Source organism: Hypanus sabinus, chromosome 7 (genome assembly GCF_030144855.1).
Source record: "Hypanus sabinus isolate sHypSab1 chromosome 7, sHypSab1.hap1, whole genome shotgun sequence".
NCBI classification, from domain to species: Eukaryota; Metazoa; Chordata; class Chondrichthyes; order Myliobatiformes; family Dasyatidae; genus Hypanus; species Hypanus sabinus.
The window spans coordinates 179,509,418-179,526,450 of record NC_082712.1 but is presented as its reverse complement, the minus strand read 5'-3'; the positions used below and the strand labels follow the sequence as shown (position 1 = coordinate 179,526,450).

At 50.8% G+C, this 17,033-nt stretch overlaps 1 protein-coding gene across 1 annotated transcript in view; it reads left to right on the top strand.

Annotated features, from left to right (window-relative positions):
• The window catches only part of LOC132397443 (GTPase HRas), a 55,899-nt gene that overhangs the window by 25,081 nt on the left and 13,785 nt on the right, over window positions 1-17,033 (top strand). The gene's annotated exons all lie outside the window — the stretch shown is intronic.

Genomic DNA, 17,033 nt, shown 5'->3' with positions numbered 1-17,033 from the left:
AAGGGCCAAAGGTCTCTTCCTCAATCGAGGGAAAGTCAGCAAAAGGCAGCATGTACCACACATCCAGCACATCATCCATCGAATCTGTATTCTTCCTCATTCCTGTGATTGGTAGCTGCTGTTTGATCTTCTCCAAACGGAAACACGTGGCCTGCACTGCTCCCGCAGTCTCTTCAGCCTCCTGTTCAGTATTCACTGCACTTCTCTCCAGCTTTTTCTTCCTCATGACTTCTTCCAGATCAACTTTCAGGTTTTGCACTTCATTTGAACTGTCGATGGTCATCTTCAGGTTCCCTTCAAGCTTCCGCTTCTCTCTTCTGAGATTCGTCTGTAATTTCTTCACCTCTGCAAACTCCCCTCTCCGGGTTCTCAGTTTGCTATTACCCTCAGTCAGACAACTTCCTTCATTCTCTCCAACTTGTAAGTCTTCCGAATGGTTCCAGATCACTTTCTCCAGTCTCTCCGTCTTCATTTCAAACTTGATTCCGTAGAGACAGTCACTCACGAGCTGCGACCTTAGCCAGCCCTGGCACGTGTCCCGAAAACACTTTAACTCGGTAGTTCTCAGCTGCTCCTGCAACGACCTCACTTCATATTCTCCTGAGGCAAATCCAAACACCAAGAGATCATCCACATACACCAAAACTCCAAACGCCTCCACATCCTCTATGGTCTTCCACCTGCCCCGCAGGAAGGTTGCAAGGGCTCCAGATATGCCCTGTGGCATCTTTTCGGACCCGAAGACTCCTAGGGAATTTATAACGGCCGTCTTCTCCTTGTTGGCCCCACTCATCGGGATCTGGCAACATCCACTCCTCAGATCCAGCACCTTAAACCACATCGCACCACTCAGACAGGCCATCGCCTCTTCGGCCCTCAGGGCCATATTCTGGTCACTGACAGTGCGCCTCTTCAACGCAATATAATCCATACACACGCTGCCTACATCTTCCACAGCTGTAGGGGCCAGTCTCCGCAACCTCTCTCTCTCCGAGGTGTCTTCAGCAGTCAACTCCGCTCCCTCGTGGTATTTCGCAGCGTCCACTAAGAGGGTCTCACCCTCAGATACTTCCCCCAGGCCGTACCACCACTGGCTCTTGTTTGAATTCGGTATCGGCCCAATGCTGCTACACACGTCCGCACAAGCAGCTCGAAACCCTGGGTGCAACGACAATGCCTCCAAACAGCGCTCACCCACCTCCTCCGGGCAGGCCCCCAAGCGCACCAGCAGGATATTGGTTCTCTCTAGAACAGAAACGCTGCCCGTCTCAACAGGGTCCAGACACATCACCATTAACGATTCCTGAACCTCAGTCTCCTCCACATTTGCCTCTAAGAACTCCATTTTCACTGACCAACAACCGTCGTCTGGATAATCACCGGCACTGGTACCCCGAATTTCCAGTGTCCTCAATGTCGCCAAGGGTAAATGCTTCCAATAACGGTTATGAAACAAACTGTACAGCAACTTAACCGGCGCCCCGGTGCCGAGGATGGCTTTAACTTGACTTCCATCCATCCGTAACAACACCTGTGCGCATGGCCCCTCTAAGCCTTCAGGAATAGAGTCTGCTCCTTTCGGGAGTTCCTTGGTACATTGCTGGGAACGTGCTCCCCCAGAGACCCCAAGCCGTTCCCCCACTGGGCCTCCTCTAAGTTTCCCAACACCTCTCGAATCAACGGAACAACTGATCCCCTTGACAGATCCCCTTTGCACCACAAGCAATTTATCTGCCCCCCTAGGCAAAAAGGGATACCCTAAAAACTTCCCACCAATCTCCTGCCACGGATATGATAAGCCCCCCAGCTGCGGCATTTGACTTCCAGTCAAACCACACGCATTTTCCCACACTTTCCCAGAACTGGCAGCGGTCACTTCGAGGTAATTGCGCCCGACAGTTCTAACAAAGTCACCAGCCCGCCCCTGTCGCTTTTCCTCAGCCAAGCACTGCCACTCACCCAACAACTGAGAGGTCCGCTCCGCCCACGCTTCCGCCCCTTTAGGGCTGGACATTATTCCAATAACTGGGCGGAGCCCACCACTGCTGAAACATCCCAACCTGTCACTCCTCACTCTCCAAACAGTACGGACAACCCATGGTCCCATCACCATTTCGTCAGCACTAGTTGGAACTCGAACAACGACCTCGAGGCTAACAACAGCAACCACCCCACCCAACACACATGCAGCGATAACCAGCAATCGCACACCCACAAAGGTACACCAACTCTTCGCCGCAGACACAATTTAAAGAGGGTGATCACACAGCTTCCACAGAAATCAATCCCGGACGAGCACCCCACAATGTAACTCCCTGGGTCGCCTCAGGCTCGCTCAGCTCGTTCTTGTCTAGGGGGAGCAGCCTTCGGCCCCGCCAAACTGGGTAATCAGCTGGTGTGGATGCTGTGTGATGTCCCCGCCTCACCCAAAAACAGACAGCACACCATATGCGATTAAATTAGTACAATTTATAAAGGTTACTATAACTAAGTGATTAATAACGATACAGTATATATGAAGAGAAAATCAAAGAAAAGGCGCCAAACTTATCAAAGTCCAAACCACTTCGTGCACAGCCGTTGGAGCTCAATTTCTGAAGTCTTCTGGCCACCATTCGATCCCCTCCGAACTCCTCGACTCGCAGCTCAGGACCCTCCGAACTCCTCGGACTCTCCAAACAGCTCAGGACCCTCCGAGTGGTCAACCAAGCACATCTAGCTTCATCCCCCCCCTCCTCGAAGAATCTCCCGGCCTCGGACCCCCCTTTGGGGTCCGATCCTCGCCCAGCTTAGAGCATTGCGTCCTCTCTCTCGACCCCCTCGCGCCGATCTGCCCAAAAGCCCGTCAACAAAAGCTTACAGACTCAGAAGAAAGAACATTAATCCCCATTTGGTTTACAAAGGAATACCATTCTCGTTATCAGTAAATTAGCATTCCTGCGAGTTAACAAGAGGAAACCCTTTCCCAACAAAAAGAAAAAAAGAAACCCCCTTTACATTTGAAAACCTTCTTCATTATCCACAACACCACTTATCTTTGTATCATCTGCATACTTACTAATCCAATTTACCACCTCATCATCCAGATCATTAATGTATATGACAAACAACATTGGACCCAGTACAGATCCCTGAGGCACACCACTGGTCTCTGGCCTCCAACCTGACAAACAGTTATCCACCACTACTCGCTGGCATCTCCCATCCAGCCACCGTTGAATCCATTTCACTACTTCAATATTAATACCTAACGATTGAACCTTCCTAACTAACCTTCTGTGCGGAATCTTATCAAAGGCCTTACTGAAGTCCATATAGACAACATCCACTGCTTTACCCTTGTCAACTTTCCTCGTAACCACTTCAAAAAATTCAATAAGATTTGTCAAACATGACGTTCCATGCACAAATCCAGGTTGACCGCTCCTAATCAGACCCTGTCTATCCAGATAATTATATATACCATCTCTAAGAATACTTTCCATTAATTTACCCACCACTGACATCAAACTGACAGGCCTATAATTGCTAGGTTTACTCTTTAGAACCCTTTTTAAACAATGGAACCACATGAGCAATACACCAATCCTCCGGCGCCATCCCCGTTTCTAATGACATTTGAAATATTTCTGTCAGAGCCCCTGCTATTTCTACACTAACCTCCCTCGAGGTCCGAGGGAATATCCTGTCAGGACCAGGAGATTTATCCACTTTTGTATTCTTTAAAAGCGCCAGTACTTCCTCCTCTTTAATCATCATAGTTTCCATAACTTCCTTACTTGTTTCCCTTACCTTACACAATTCAATATCCTTCTCATTAGTGAATACCAAAGAAAAGAAATTGTTCAAAATCTCCCCCATCTCTTTTGGCTTCACACATAGTTGTCCACTCTGATTCTCTAAGGGACCAATTTTATCCTTCACTATCCTTTTGCTATTAATATAACTGTAGAAACCGTTTGGATTTATTTTCACTTACTTGCCAAAGCAACCTCATCTTTTAGCTTTTCTAATTTCTTTCTTAAGGTTCGTTTTATATTCTTTATATTCCTCGAGCACCTCATTTACTCCATGCTCCCTATATTTATTGTAGATCTCCCTCTTTTTCCAAAATCCCTTGAAAACCATGGCTCTCTCAAACTTTTAACCTTTCCTTTCAACCTAACAGGAACATAAAGACTCTGTACCCTCAAAATTTCACCTTTAAATGACCTCCATTTCTCTATTACATCCTTCCCATAAAACAAATTGTCCAATCCACTCCTCCTAAATCCTTTCGCATCTCCTCAAAGTTAGCCTTTCTCCAATCAAAAATCTCAACCCTGGGTCCAGTCCTATCCTTCTCCATAATTATATTGAAACTAATGGCATTGTGATCACTGGACCTGAAGTGCTCCCCAACACATACCTCCATCACCTGCCCTATTTCATTCCCTAACAGAAGATCCAACACTGCCCCTTCTCTAGTTGGTACCTCTATGTATTGCTGCAAAAAACTATCCTGCACACATTTCACAAACTCCAAACCATCCAGCCCTTTTATAGAATGTACAGTCTATATGTGGAAAATTAATATCTCCCACATTCACAGCCTTGTGCTTACTACAAATATCTGCTATCTCCTTACAAATTTGCTCCTCCAATTCTCGCTCCCCAGTAGGTGGTCTATAATACACCCCTATAAGTGTTACTACACCTTTCCCATTCCTCAATTCCACCCAACTTTATTATCTTTTCCTTCCTTCTCCCCTACATCTTCGGTCTGAGTGCTCCCCTGCTCTGTCACCTGCCTATCCTCCCTCACACACTGTCTACAAGCTTTCTCTATTTGTGAACTAACCTCCTCTCTCCTAGTCTCTTCAATTTGATTCCCACCCCCCAACCATTCTAGTTTAAAGTCTCCCCAGAAGCCTTAGCAAATCTCCCCGCCAGGATATTGGTCCCCCTAGGATTCAAGTGTAACCCATCCTTTTTGTACAGGTCACACCTGCCCCAAAAGAGGTCCCAATGATCCAGAAACTTTGAATCCCTGCCCCCTGCTCCAATCCCTCAGCCACACTGACGTTGGAGAGGGTCCAGAGGAGGTTCATGAGAATGATCCCAGGAATGAAAGGGTTAATTTATGAGGAGCGTTTGATGGTTCTGGTGTTGAACTCGCAGGAGTTTGGAAGAATGAAGGGGGATCTCATTGAAACCTATGATATGTTGAAACGTCTGAATAGAGTGGATGTGGAGAGGATGTTTCCTATTGTGGGAGCCTCGGCCTCCAAGTACAAGGATGTTCCTTTAGAATAGAGATGAAGAATTTCTTTAGCCAGATTCTGTGATTCTGTGGAATTCATTGCCATAGATGGCTTTGGAAGCCAAGTCATTGGGCATATTTAAAATGGAAGTTGATAGGTTCTTGATTAGTTAGGCTGTCAAAGGTTGTGGGAAGAAGGCAGGAGAATGAGATTGAGAGGGAAAATAAATCAGCCATGATGAAATGGTGGAACAGACACAATGGGCCGATTGGCCTGATTCTGCTCCTTTGTTTGATGGTCAGTGGAATAGTGGCTGGTTTGCTGTCTAAGTGTCCCCGGACGTGTGAACATCCTGTCATCGGGTGGTTCCCTGGCTCCGGCCTAGCTTCTGAATCCCACTATTGGCACACCTAGTGTGTGAAAGATGAACTCCGAGATTGGGCTCTTCCTTTGATGTTTCGGCCGGTCTTTGAGAGACTGTGATCGCTGGGGAGATGGACAACAGGTCCACCCCTCTTGCTGTTGCCTGCTTCCTCCTGTCCTAAGTACAGTTACAGGGTCATGCAATATGGACTTAGGCCCTTTGGCCCAACTGCTCCAGGGTGACATTCAAGCTTATTTATTTATTTATTGTTCAGAGATGCAGCCTGGAATAGGCCTTTATGCCCTTTTGAGCTGTGCTGCCCAGTAACCCCCAACAACCCTGGTTTAACCCTCGCTTAACCACAAGACGACTTACAGTGACCAATTAACCTACCGGTATATATTTTGAACTGTGGGAGGAAATTGGAGGACCTGGAGAAAACACACATGTTCCATGGTGAGGATGTACAAACTCCTTACCAAGGACACCAGGACTGAACTCTGGACTCCACCTGCAATAGTAATAGCTAACCAATAATCTGTAATAGGCAATATGCCTATTATAACTACTATCTAAAGCAGGGGTGTCAAACTCATTTTAGGTCACGGGCCGGATTGAGAAAAATGCGACTTCATGCGGGCCGGATCAGTTGTACGCGCGCTCCCACAGCTTTCGTTGCCTTCATTTTTTCAACCTGCTCTCATGTGTCTCAGTCTCTGCTACATCTAAAATTGTTTCACTTTACGAATTTCATTTTTTATGAAGCAGATTGCCTAGCAAGCATTCTTTTTATGATTGGTATTAACTTACAGACGTAGATTACAAGAAAGTAGGCAACGAGAAAGAAACGATGCTTTTTCGGCTAAGATTGTTTTGGGAGCCATACCTTTTCCATTAATAAACCGTTTGAAATCAAGCATTAGCAAACACAAATGTAGACCTAACGCAGGGGTGTCAAACTCAAATACACAGTGGACCAAAATTTAAAAATCGGTACAAGTCGAGGGCCGGACTGGTTCAGTGTTTATTGCAGAACTTATTGAAATGAATTTATTACACATATTAACCTGGAACTAACAAAGCTTAGGTTATTGCCTACAAAAACAACATTGAACATTAAATAAATAAAAAATCAGTTGCATTTATTTCTTATGGCTTTTTCTGCAGCTTTTCCGGAGTAATTTCTAATGAAAACATTTTTCCATAGGCCAAAACTCTGTGATTCACAGTAGTCTAAGCCAGATACTTGGCATCTCATCTTGGATGCAAGTTCATCAATGTTTGGAGTCAGACTCTGAGCTGAGGAAATCCTCAGAATTGAGTGAAGGTGTTCATCAGAAAGACGACTCCTGTGTGATGTTGTAGCAGTGTGCTACACGCAGCGCTAAAATTACGACACGGAGTCGGTAACTGCAGTCGAAGGAAAAAACTTTATTCGAAATCCTCAGCCTCACTTTTAAGCCTCCCTCAACCTGCCCCTCGTGGCGCAGAGGCTCCAAAACTCTGTGCTTGCAAACCCCCGTAGGCTATCTAATTGTGAGCCGGTTCGGATGTGCCAGGAAATGGGTCGCCACATAACCCCCCCCCAGAACAGGCGATACACCCCCCAATGTCCACAGTCTGGACCAGAACCTGCTTGGGAGGTCGGCCTCTGCGCCGAGGTGCCGGAAACTCGGCCGGTTGCGCTAGGTCCACATGGGCCGGCTTGAGACGGTCCACCGTGAAAACCTCCTCTTTCCCCCCAACGTCCAACACAATCGTGGACCTGTTGTTCTGGAGCACCATAAACGGCCCCTCGTATGGCCGCTGCAGCGGTGGCCGATGCCCGCCCCTTTGTACAAACACAAACTTACAGTTCTGCAGGTCTTTGGGTACGCAGGTCGGGTTCCGCCTGTGCTGTGAAGTGGGTATGGGGACCAGGTTACCGAGCTTCTCACGTAGTCTGCCCAGGACTGCTGCGGGATCTTCCTCTTGTCCCCGTGGGGCTGGGAGGAACTCCCCGGGGACGACCAGGGGCGCGCTGTATACCAACTCGGCCGACGAGGCGTGCAGGTCGTCCTTGGGCGCTGTGCGGATGCCGAGTAGGACCCAGGGAAGCTCGTCCGCCCAGTTGGCTCCTCGCAGGCGGGCCATGAGGGCCTACTTCAGGTGATGGTGGAAACGCTCCACTAGCCCGTTCGACTGTGGGTGGTAGGCAGTGGTGTGGTGCAGCTGAGTCCCCAAAAGGCTGGCCATAGCTGACCACAGGCTGGAGGTGAACTGGGCGCCTCTGTTGGAGGTAATGTGGGCCGGTACACCAAAGCGAGATATCCAGGCGGCGATCAGGGCTCGGGCGCAAGATTCGGAGGTGGTGTCGGTGAGCGGGACCGCCTCTGGCCATCTTGTGAACCGGTCCACGATAGTCAGGAGGTGCCCCACGATATCCACATGAATGTGGTCGAAACGCCGGTGGGCGGGATGGAACTGCTGCGGTGGGGCTTTGGTGTGCCGCTGCACATTGGCCGTCTGGCAGTGCATGCACGTTTTGGCCCATTCACTGACCTGTTTGCGGAGCCCGTGCCAAACGAACCTGCTGGAAACCATCCGGACAGTCGTCCGGATGGAGGGATGCGCCAAGTTATGAATGGAGTCGAAAACACAGCGCTGCCAGGCTGTCCGGACGACGGGACGGGGCTGGCCGGTGGCGACGTCACAGAGTAGGGTCCTCTCACCCGGGCCTACAGGGAGGTCCTGGAGCTGCAAACCAGAGACTGCGGTTCTGTAACTCGGAATCTCCTCATCTGCCTGCTGTGCCTCTGCCAGTGCCTCAAAGTCTACCCCTTGGGAAAGGGCATGAACGGTAGGGCGAGAGAGCGCATCCGCCACGACATTGTCCTTACCTGAGACGTGCCGGACATCCGTCGTGTATTCAGAGATGTAGGACAGGTGGCGTTGCTGGCGGGACAACCAGGGGTCGAATGCTTTCGTAAACGCAAAGGTAAGCGGTTTGTGGTCCGTGAACGCAGTGAAGGGCCGACCTTCGAGGAAGTACCTGAAATGCCGGATTGCCAGGTAGAGCGCCAACAGTTCCCGGTCGAAAGCACTGTATTTGAGCTCGGGTGGCCGCAGGTGTTTGCTGAAAAACGCCAGGAGTTGCCAGCGACCTGCGATGAGTTGCTCCAGCACCCCACCGACTGCCATGTTAGATGCGTCCACTGTGAGGGCGGTAGGGGCGTCCATTCTGGGATGTACTAGCATTGTGGCGTTCGCCAAAGCTTCCTTCGTTTGAACGAAAGCGGCGGCGGACTCCTCGTCCCAGGTAATGTCCTTGCTCGGACCTGACATCAGGGCGAACGGGGGTGCGTGATCCGGGCAGCTGAAGGGCGGAAGCGGTGGTAGAAATTGACCATACCTACGAATTCCTGAAGGCCTTTGATCGTGGTGGGTCGGGGGAAGTGGCGGACTGCATCTACCTTAGTGGGCAGAGGGGTTGCCCCATCTTTAGTAATCCTGTGGCCCAGGAAGTCAATGGTATCGAGTCCGAACTGGCATTTGGCGGGGTTGATTGTAAGACCGTACTCACTCAGTCGGGCGCAGAGTTGACGGAGGTGGGACAGAAGCTCCTGACGACTGCTGCTGGCTATGAGGATGTTGTCCAAATAGGTGAACGCGAAGTCCAGGTCCCGTCCCACCGCGTCCATTAACCGCTGGAACGTCTGTGCGGCATTCTTCAGGCCGAATGGCATGTGGAGGAACTCGAAAGGGCCAAACGGGGTGATGAGAGCCGTTTTGGGGACGTCGTCAGGATGCATCGGGATTTGATGGTACCCTCGGACGAGGTCTACCTTGGAGAAGATCCGTGCGCCGTGCAGGTTTGCTGCAAAGTCCTGAATGTGCGGCACAGGGTAGCGGTCCGGTGTGGTAGCCTCGTTCAGCCTGCGGCAGTCGCCGCATAGTCTCCAGACCCCTGTCACTTTGGGCACCATGTGCAGGGGGGAGGCCCATGGGCTGTCGGACCGCCAGATGATCCCCAATTCCTCCATCCTCTGGAACTCCTCCTTCGCCAGTCGGAGCTTGTCCGGGGGAAGCTGCCGAGCGCGGGTGTGGAGGGGTGGTCCCTGGGTCAGGATGTGGTGCTGTAGGCCATGTCGGGGCATGGCCGCTGTGAACTGCGGTGCCAGAACCGATGGGAAATCCGCCAGGACCCTGGTGAAGTCGTTGTCGGACAACGTGATGGAGCCGAGGTGAGGGGCTGGCAACTGGGCTGCACCCAGGGAGAACGTCTGAAAGGTCTCGGCGTGGACCAGTCTTTTCCTGGGCAGGTTGACCAGTAGGCTGTGAGCCCGCAAAAAATCCGCACCCAGAAGTGGTTGGGCTACGGCGGCCAGTGTAAAGTCCCACGTGAACTGGCTGGAGCCGAACTGTAGCTGCACCTGACGGGTGCCATAGGTCCTTACTGTGCTGCCGTTCATGGCCCTCAGGGGGGGACCCGGTGCCCTGCTGCGGGTGTCGTAACTCGTCGGAGGTAAAACGCTGATCTCGGCACCAGTGTCGACCAAAAACCGGCGTCCCGACCTTCTGTCCCACACATACAGGAGGCTATCCCGATGGCCAGCCGCCGTAGCCATCAGCAGCGGCTGGCCCTGGCATTTCCTGGGAACTTGCAGGGCGGGCGACAACGGCAGGCTTCTGCGCCCCACCGCTGGTGGTAGAAGCACCAGTGTTCATTGGGCCAGGGGTTGGCGGGCTCTGCGGCCGGGCCTGGACTGGTTTGCTGCTGGGAGCGTGGCTGGGAGATCTGTGCGATGGACGCCCCGCTCACCTTTTTGGCGTTCCACAGCAAGTCCGCCCGGGCTGCCACCTTCCAGGGGTCACTGAAATCCGCATCGGACAGCAGCAGGCGTATGTCCTCAGGCAGTTGCTCCAGGAATGCCTGCTCAAACATGAGGCAGGGTGTGTGTCCATCGGCCAGAGACAACATCTCATTCATTAAAGCCGAAGGAGGTCTGTCTCCCAAGCCATCCAGGTGCAGTAAACGGGCAGCCTGCTCGCGCCGTGGGAGTCCGAAAGTCCTGAGGAGCAGGGCTTTGAATTCCATGTACTTGCTGTCTGCCGGGGGCGAATGTACGAACTCCGCGACCTGGGCCGCTGTGTCCTGGTCGAGGGAGCTCACCACGTAGTAGTAGCGGGTGTCTTCTGAGGTGATCTGGTGAATGTGGAATTGGGCTTCGGCTTGCTGGGACCATAGGTCCGGGCGCTGTGTCCAGAAACCCGGCAGTTTCAACGAAACCGCATGAACAGAGGCGGCGTCGGTCATTTCTGGTCCAAAAATCGTATGGACCGTCGGGGTCACCAATTGTAGCGGTGTGCTACATGTAGCGCTAAAATTACGACACGGAGTCGGTAACTGCAGTCGAAGGAAAAAACTTTATTCGAAATCCTCAGCCTCACTTTTAAGCCTCCCTCAACCTGCCCCCCCGTGGCGCAGAGGCTCGCAAACCCCCGTAGGCTATCTAATTGTGAGTCGGTTCGGATACGCTAGGAAATGGGTCGCCACAATGTTTTGTTTATCTTCATCAAAGAGAACAGTTGTTCACACAGATATGTGCTGCCAAACATCAAGAGCATTTGAGCAGCTTGGGTACGCAGCTGGGGCATTGTGTCGGGAATGAAACGTAGAAACTGCAGCGCCCACCGAGTCATACTTTGCCTTGAGTGTGTCACTACATTGGAGTTCAAACAGCTCCATTTGTATGTTGGTTGGTGCGCTTTCCACGTCAGCTGCAAATGGATTACTGAGCAGTTCAAACCTGCTTTTTTGGGCTTCAAAGTCGGCAAATCGCCGTGTGAAGTCGGCACCAAGTATGCTAAGTTTTTCAGCAAACTTTGCATGTGGGAACACTGCGGTAGAAACCTGCTCTTTCATAGTTTGGCAACATGGAAAATGGCTCAAGTTTTCTTGCTGCATCTGCGTCTCCCACAGGTGCAGCTTGGTTTTAAAAGCCCTCACTGCAGCGTACATGTCTGTGATCACAGAACCCCACCCCTGAAGCTGCAGGTTGAGCGCATTGAGATGGCTCGTGATGTCACACAGAAACGCCATTTCACAAAGCAACTTTTTATCCCGGAGCTCTGTTGTGTCTTTCCCTTTGCTTTCCATGAACTGACAGATCTCCTCACGCAACTCGAAACATCTTTTCAGCTCTTTTCCTTGGCTTAACCATCGCACCTCTGTGTGATAGGGCAAATCATTATATTCTGAACCCAACCCCTCCAGAAACGACTTGAACTCGCGGTGATTTAAACCTTTGGCTCTTATGAAGTTAACTGCTCGTGTTGTGGTGCTCATTATATGTTCCATTTTCAAGGCTTTGCCACACAACGATTCCTGGTGTATGATGCAGTGATAAGCTGTCAGCTCACCTGCGCCGTTTTCCTCCCGCATCTTCTCCCGGATCCTGCCCACCAATCCACTCTTTTGACCGCACATCGCGGGCTTCTGTTTCTTGTCCAAATGCTTGTATTTGTCGTGGTGTTTCCTATCATAGTGTCGTCTTACATTATATTCTTTAATTACAGTCACACCATCTCCGCACACAAAACAAACAGGTTTGCCCTTTATATCTGCGAACATATACTCTGCCTCCCACCTGCCTTGAAAACCCCTGTTTTCAAAGTCCACCTTTCGTTCAGCCATTTTTGGGGTGAGGGATAGCTGAAAGTTGACCACACGTGACTAGCGCCATAAGGATGCTGATGAGAGAGTAAGGCAAGCGCGAGCCATGCACTGGCAGTGCATTGTGGGATTTGTAGTATTAGTGGTGCATGCAATATACCGGCGGGCCAGCTCTAATAGAAAAAAAGTTTATTCATTAATGATATTCAGGAAATAAACCAGGGAAACCGAATAAACACTAAAAACCCCGAAAACCTGGTACCTGAATAAACTCAGCATTAGCCATATCATATGCCATAGGCGCTTCGATTACTGGGACCAGCTTTAATAGTAATTAGATATTATCTCGCGGGCCAAAGATAATTCCACCGCGGGCCTTGAGTTTAACATATATGATCTAAACCTTCCCCATCATGTAGCTGTCCAACTGCTTATTAAAGGTTGGTATTGTACCTGTCTCAATCACTTCCTCTGGCTGCTCGTTCCATACACTTGTCACCATTTGTCCCATGAATTCCAATTAAATCATTTCCCTCTGTCCTCTCATCCTTGATTCCCCAACCCAGAGAAAAGACTCCATAATATCATTCCTCAATCTCCTACATTCCAAGTGATGAAGTCCCAGTCTCTTCAACCTCTCCCTCTAACTCGCAGACATAAGTTTCTGCAGATGCTGTAAATCCAAAGCAACACACAAAGTCCTGAAGGAACACAGCAGGTCAGGCAGCATCTATGGAAGGGTTAACATTTTGGACCAAGGAAGGGAAGTGTGAGGGGAGGAGGAGCTTAAGTGCTCACACCATCAGGTTCGGGAACATTTGCTACACCCTGAACCATCAATCTCTCGAACCAGAGGGAATAAATAACTTCACTCACCACAACACTAAACTGTTTCCACATCTAATGGACTCGCTTTCAGGGACTCTTCCTCTCATCTTCTGTATTTATTGCTCTCTCTTCCCCCCCCCCCCTTTTTTTTTGTTTTTGCAGTTTTGCACATTGGTTGTTTGTCAGTCATATGTTTTTTCACTGATTCTATTGTGTTTCTTTGTATTTACTGTGATAGCTCACAAGAAAATGAATCTCAGTGTTGACATATATGTACTTTGATAATAAAAAATTTACTTTGAACTTTATGGGAGATGCAGTTAAACCCAGTGTTTCTGCCTGCGATGTGGGGCTGTGGTGTCCAGTTCAGCGGCCACTACTAAAGTTTAGCCTACGATGCCAGCACTGTCAGCGTTCTGAGGCAGATGCGCCCCTCACTCTGATCCTCTCCTTCACACTCTTGCCCAAACATTTGGCAGAAAGTTTAGAGATAAAGCATTGATGTCGCCGATGATAAAATAACCAGCCCAGAACATGAGCTCCCTAACTCAAACACACTTTATCTACTTGTGCACAAGGGAAACAGCGTGGCCCCTGACACCCACATAGTTCTGAAGCCGGGACACACAGTTTCTCTTTCTATATAGAATTGGCTTATCAGTTATGGATATTGACCAATTGGTAAATTGATTGCTTGCAAGATCAATCACCATTCTTACTAGAAGTCAGTTACAACTTCAAGCTGACAACTGGTGATATTTTGAAGTCCCTTGGTTGTTGGGTGTATGTTTTTTATTTAGTGGCAGAGTGGACTAGGTCCTTCAGCACAGCCCTGATTCATCATAAGCTAATCACAGCACAATTCACGATAACCTTCACTGGAATGTGTGAGGAAACCCAAGCTCCCAGAAAAAACCCACTCATTCTGCAGGGAGGACGCTCAGACTCCTTATGGAACGCCCTGAGTTGTAATAGCATTGTGCTATAACCGCCTCGCAACTGTAGAGCCTATCAGAACCTTTCATTAATCCTATCTCGTCTGTCTATTCTGTAAAGGGAGGCTGTGTTCTATGTTGATTCCGCACTGCCACAGACATTCTCACCTGACTCGTCTGCAGGAAGCATGGTTGGCTCCGGTGGTCTACTTGACTACAACTGCCCCTAGCCTGTTCAAGCCTGGGTGTTGTCTTTAACCCTTGCCTTACTGCAACTTCCACAGGATTGTATTGAAGTTATGGATAGAAATTCTGGCAGGAGATCATTGGAGAGGAAGTGAAACTACTTTTGCTATTCATTGTTGTAATTTATAGAGTAATTTCTGCACTCTTCTGCTGCTACAAAACAACAAATTACATCACACGTGTCAGAGATAATAAATCTGGTTAATTGTGAAATTTGTGTTTCCTATGGTGGGGGAGTTTAGGGCCAGTTGGCACATCCTCCTCAGAGTCCTTTCAGAAAGGAGATGAGAAATTTCTTTAGCTGGATGGGGTCAATCTGTGGAATTCATTCCACAGTTTGCTAAGCAAGCTAATCATTTAAAGCGGAGTTTAGTAGGTTCTTGAGTCATAAGGGTGTCAGAAGTTATGGGGGTGAAGGTGAAAGAATAAGGTTGAGAAGGATAATAAATCAGCCATGATGGAATGGTGAAGTAGATTTGATGGGCCAAATAGCTTTATTCTGCTCTTATGTCATTTGGTTTGAAAGTTAGAGGTGATGGGTAGGGCTGGGAGGTGATGGGTGGATCCGGGTGAGGAGGGATGACGGACAGATGAGGGTATGGGGAGTGACTAGTCAGCGAGGCTGGGAGGTGATGGGTGAATCCGGGTGAGGAGGGATGACGGACAGATGAGGGTATGGGGAGTGACTAGTCAGCGAGGCTGGGAGGTGATGGGTGAATCCGGGTGAGGAGGGATGACGGACAGATGAGGGTATGGGGAGTGACTAGTCAGCGAGGCTGGGAGGTGATGGGTGAATCCGGGTGAGGAGGGATGACGGACAGATGAGGGTATGGGGAGTGACTAGTCAGCGAGGCTGGGAGGTGATGGGTGAATCCGGGTGAGGAGGGATGACGGACAGATGAGGGTATGGGGAGTGACTAGTCAGCGAGGCTGGGAGGTGATGGGTGAATCCGGGTGAGGAGGGATGACGGACAGATGAGGGTATGGGGAGTGACTAGTCAGCGAGGCTGGGAGGTGATGGGTGAATCCGGGTGAGGAGGGATGACGGACAGATGAGGGTATGGGGAGTGACTAGTCAGCGAGGCTGGGAGGTGATGGGTGGATCCGGGTGAGGAGGGATGACGGACAGATGAGGGTATGGGGAGTGACTAGTCAGCGAGGCTGGGAGGTGATGGGTGAATCCGGGTGAGGAGGGATGACGGACAGATGAGGGTATGGGGAGTGACTAGTCAGCGAGGCTGGGAGGTGATGGGTGGATCCGGGTGAGGAGGGATGACGGACAGATGAGGGTATGGGGAGTGACTAGTCAGCGAGGCTGGGAGGTGATGGGTGAATCCGGGTGAGGAGGGATGACGGACAGATGAGGGTATGGGGAGTGACTAGTCAGCGAGGCTGGGAGGTGATGGGTGAATCCGGGTGAGGAGGGATGACGGACAGATGAGGGTATGGGGAGTGACTAGTCAGCGAGGCTGGGAGGTGATGGGTGAATCCGGGTGAGGAGGGATGACGGACAGATGAGGGTATGGGGAGTGACTAGTCAGCGAGGCTGGGAGGTGATGGGTGAATCCGGGTGAGGAGGGATGACGGACAGATGAGGGTATGGGGAGTGACTAGTCAGCGAGGCTGCGAGGTGATGGGTGAATCCGGGTGAGGAACTACAAATGGTGGGATATGATAGAGTAGAGGGAAGCAGTGAGGGTCAGGACCATGGGAAGGGTATGTGAGTGGGTAGGGTGATGGAGGGTTGGTGAGGTACAGAGGCAATCAGGAAGGGAATGAGAGGGGGGGGGGGTATCTGTCAACCAGGAGTGATCTGACTGCCCTGGAGTTCTCAGAGGCAGGACAAGCCCTAGAGGAGCAATCCCAAGGGCATTGATGGGGGGTGTGAAGGGCATTGATTGGGGAGGGGGGGTGAAGGGCATTGATGGGGGAGGGGGGGTGAAGGGCATTGATTGGGGAGGGGGTGTGAAGGGCATTGATTGGGGAGGGGGGGTGTGAAGGGCATTGATGGGGGGGTGAAGGGCATTGATGGGGTGAAGGGCATTGATTGGGGGGGTGAAGGGCATTGATTGGGGAGGGGGGGTGAAGGGCATTGATTGGGGAAGGGGGTGTGAAGGGCATTGATTGGGGGAGGGGGTGTGAAGGGCATTGATTGGGGGGTGAAGGGCATTGATTGGGGAGGGGGTGTGAAGGGCATTGATTGGGGAGGGGGGGTGAAGGGCATTGATTGGGGAGGGGGTGTGAAGGGCATTGATTGGGGGGGTGAAGGGCATTGATTGGGGAGGGGGGTGTGAAGGGCATTGATTGGGGGAGGGGGTGTGAAGGGCATTGATTGGGGAGGGGGTGTGAAGGGCATTGATTGGGGAGGGGGGGTGAAGGGCATTGATTGGGGAGGGGGGGTGAAGGGCATTGATTGGGGGAGGGGGTGTGAAGGGCATTGATTGGGGGAGGGGGTGTGAAGGGCATTGATTGGGGGGGTGAAGGGCATTGATTGGGGAGGGGGTGTGAAGGGCATTGATTGGGGAGGGGGGGGTGAAGGGCATTGATTGGGGGGGTGAAGGGCATTGATTGGGGAGGGGGGGTGTGAAGGGCATTGATTGGGGAGGGGGGGTGAAGGGCATTGATTGGGGGGGTGAAGGGCATTGATTGGGGAGGGGGGGTGTGAAGGGCATTGATTGGGGGAGGGGGTGTGAAGGGCATTGATTGGGGAGGGGGGGTGAAGGGCATTTATTGGGGAGGGGGTGTGAAGGGCATTGATGGGG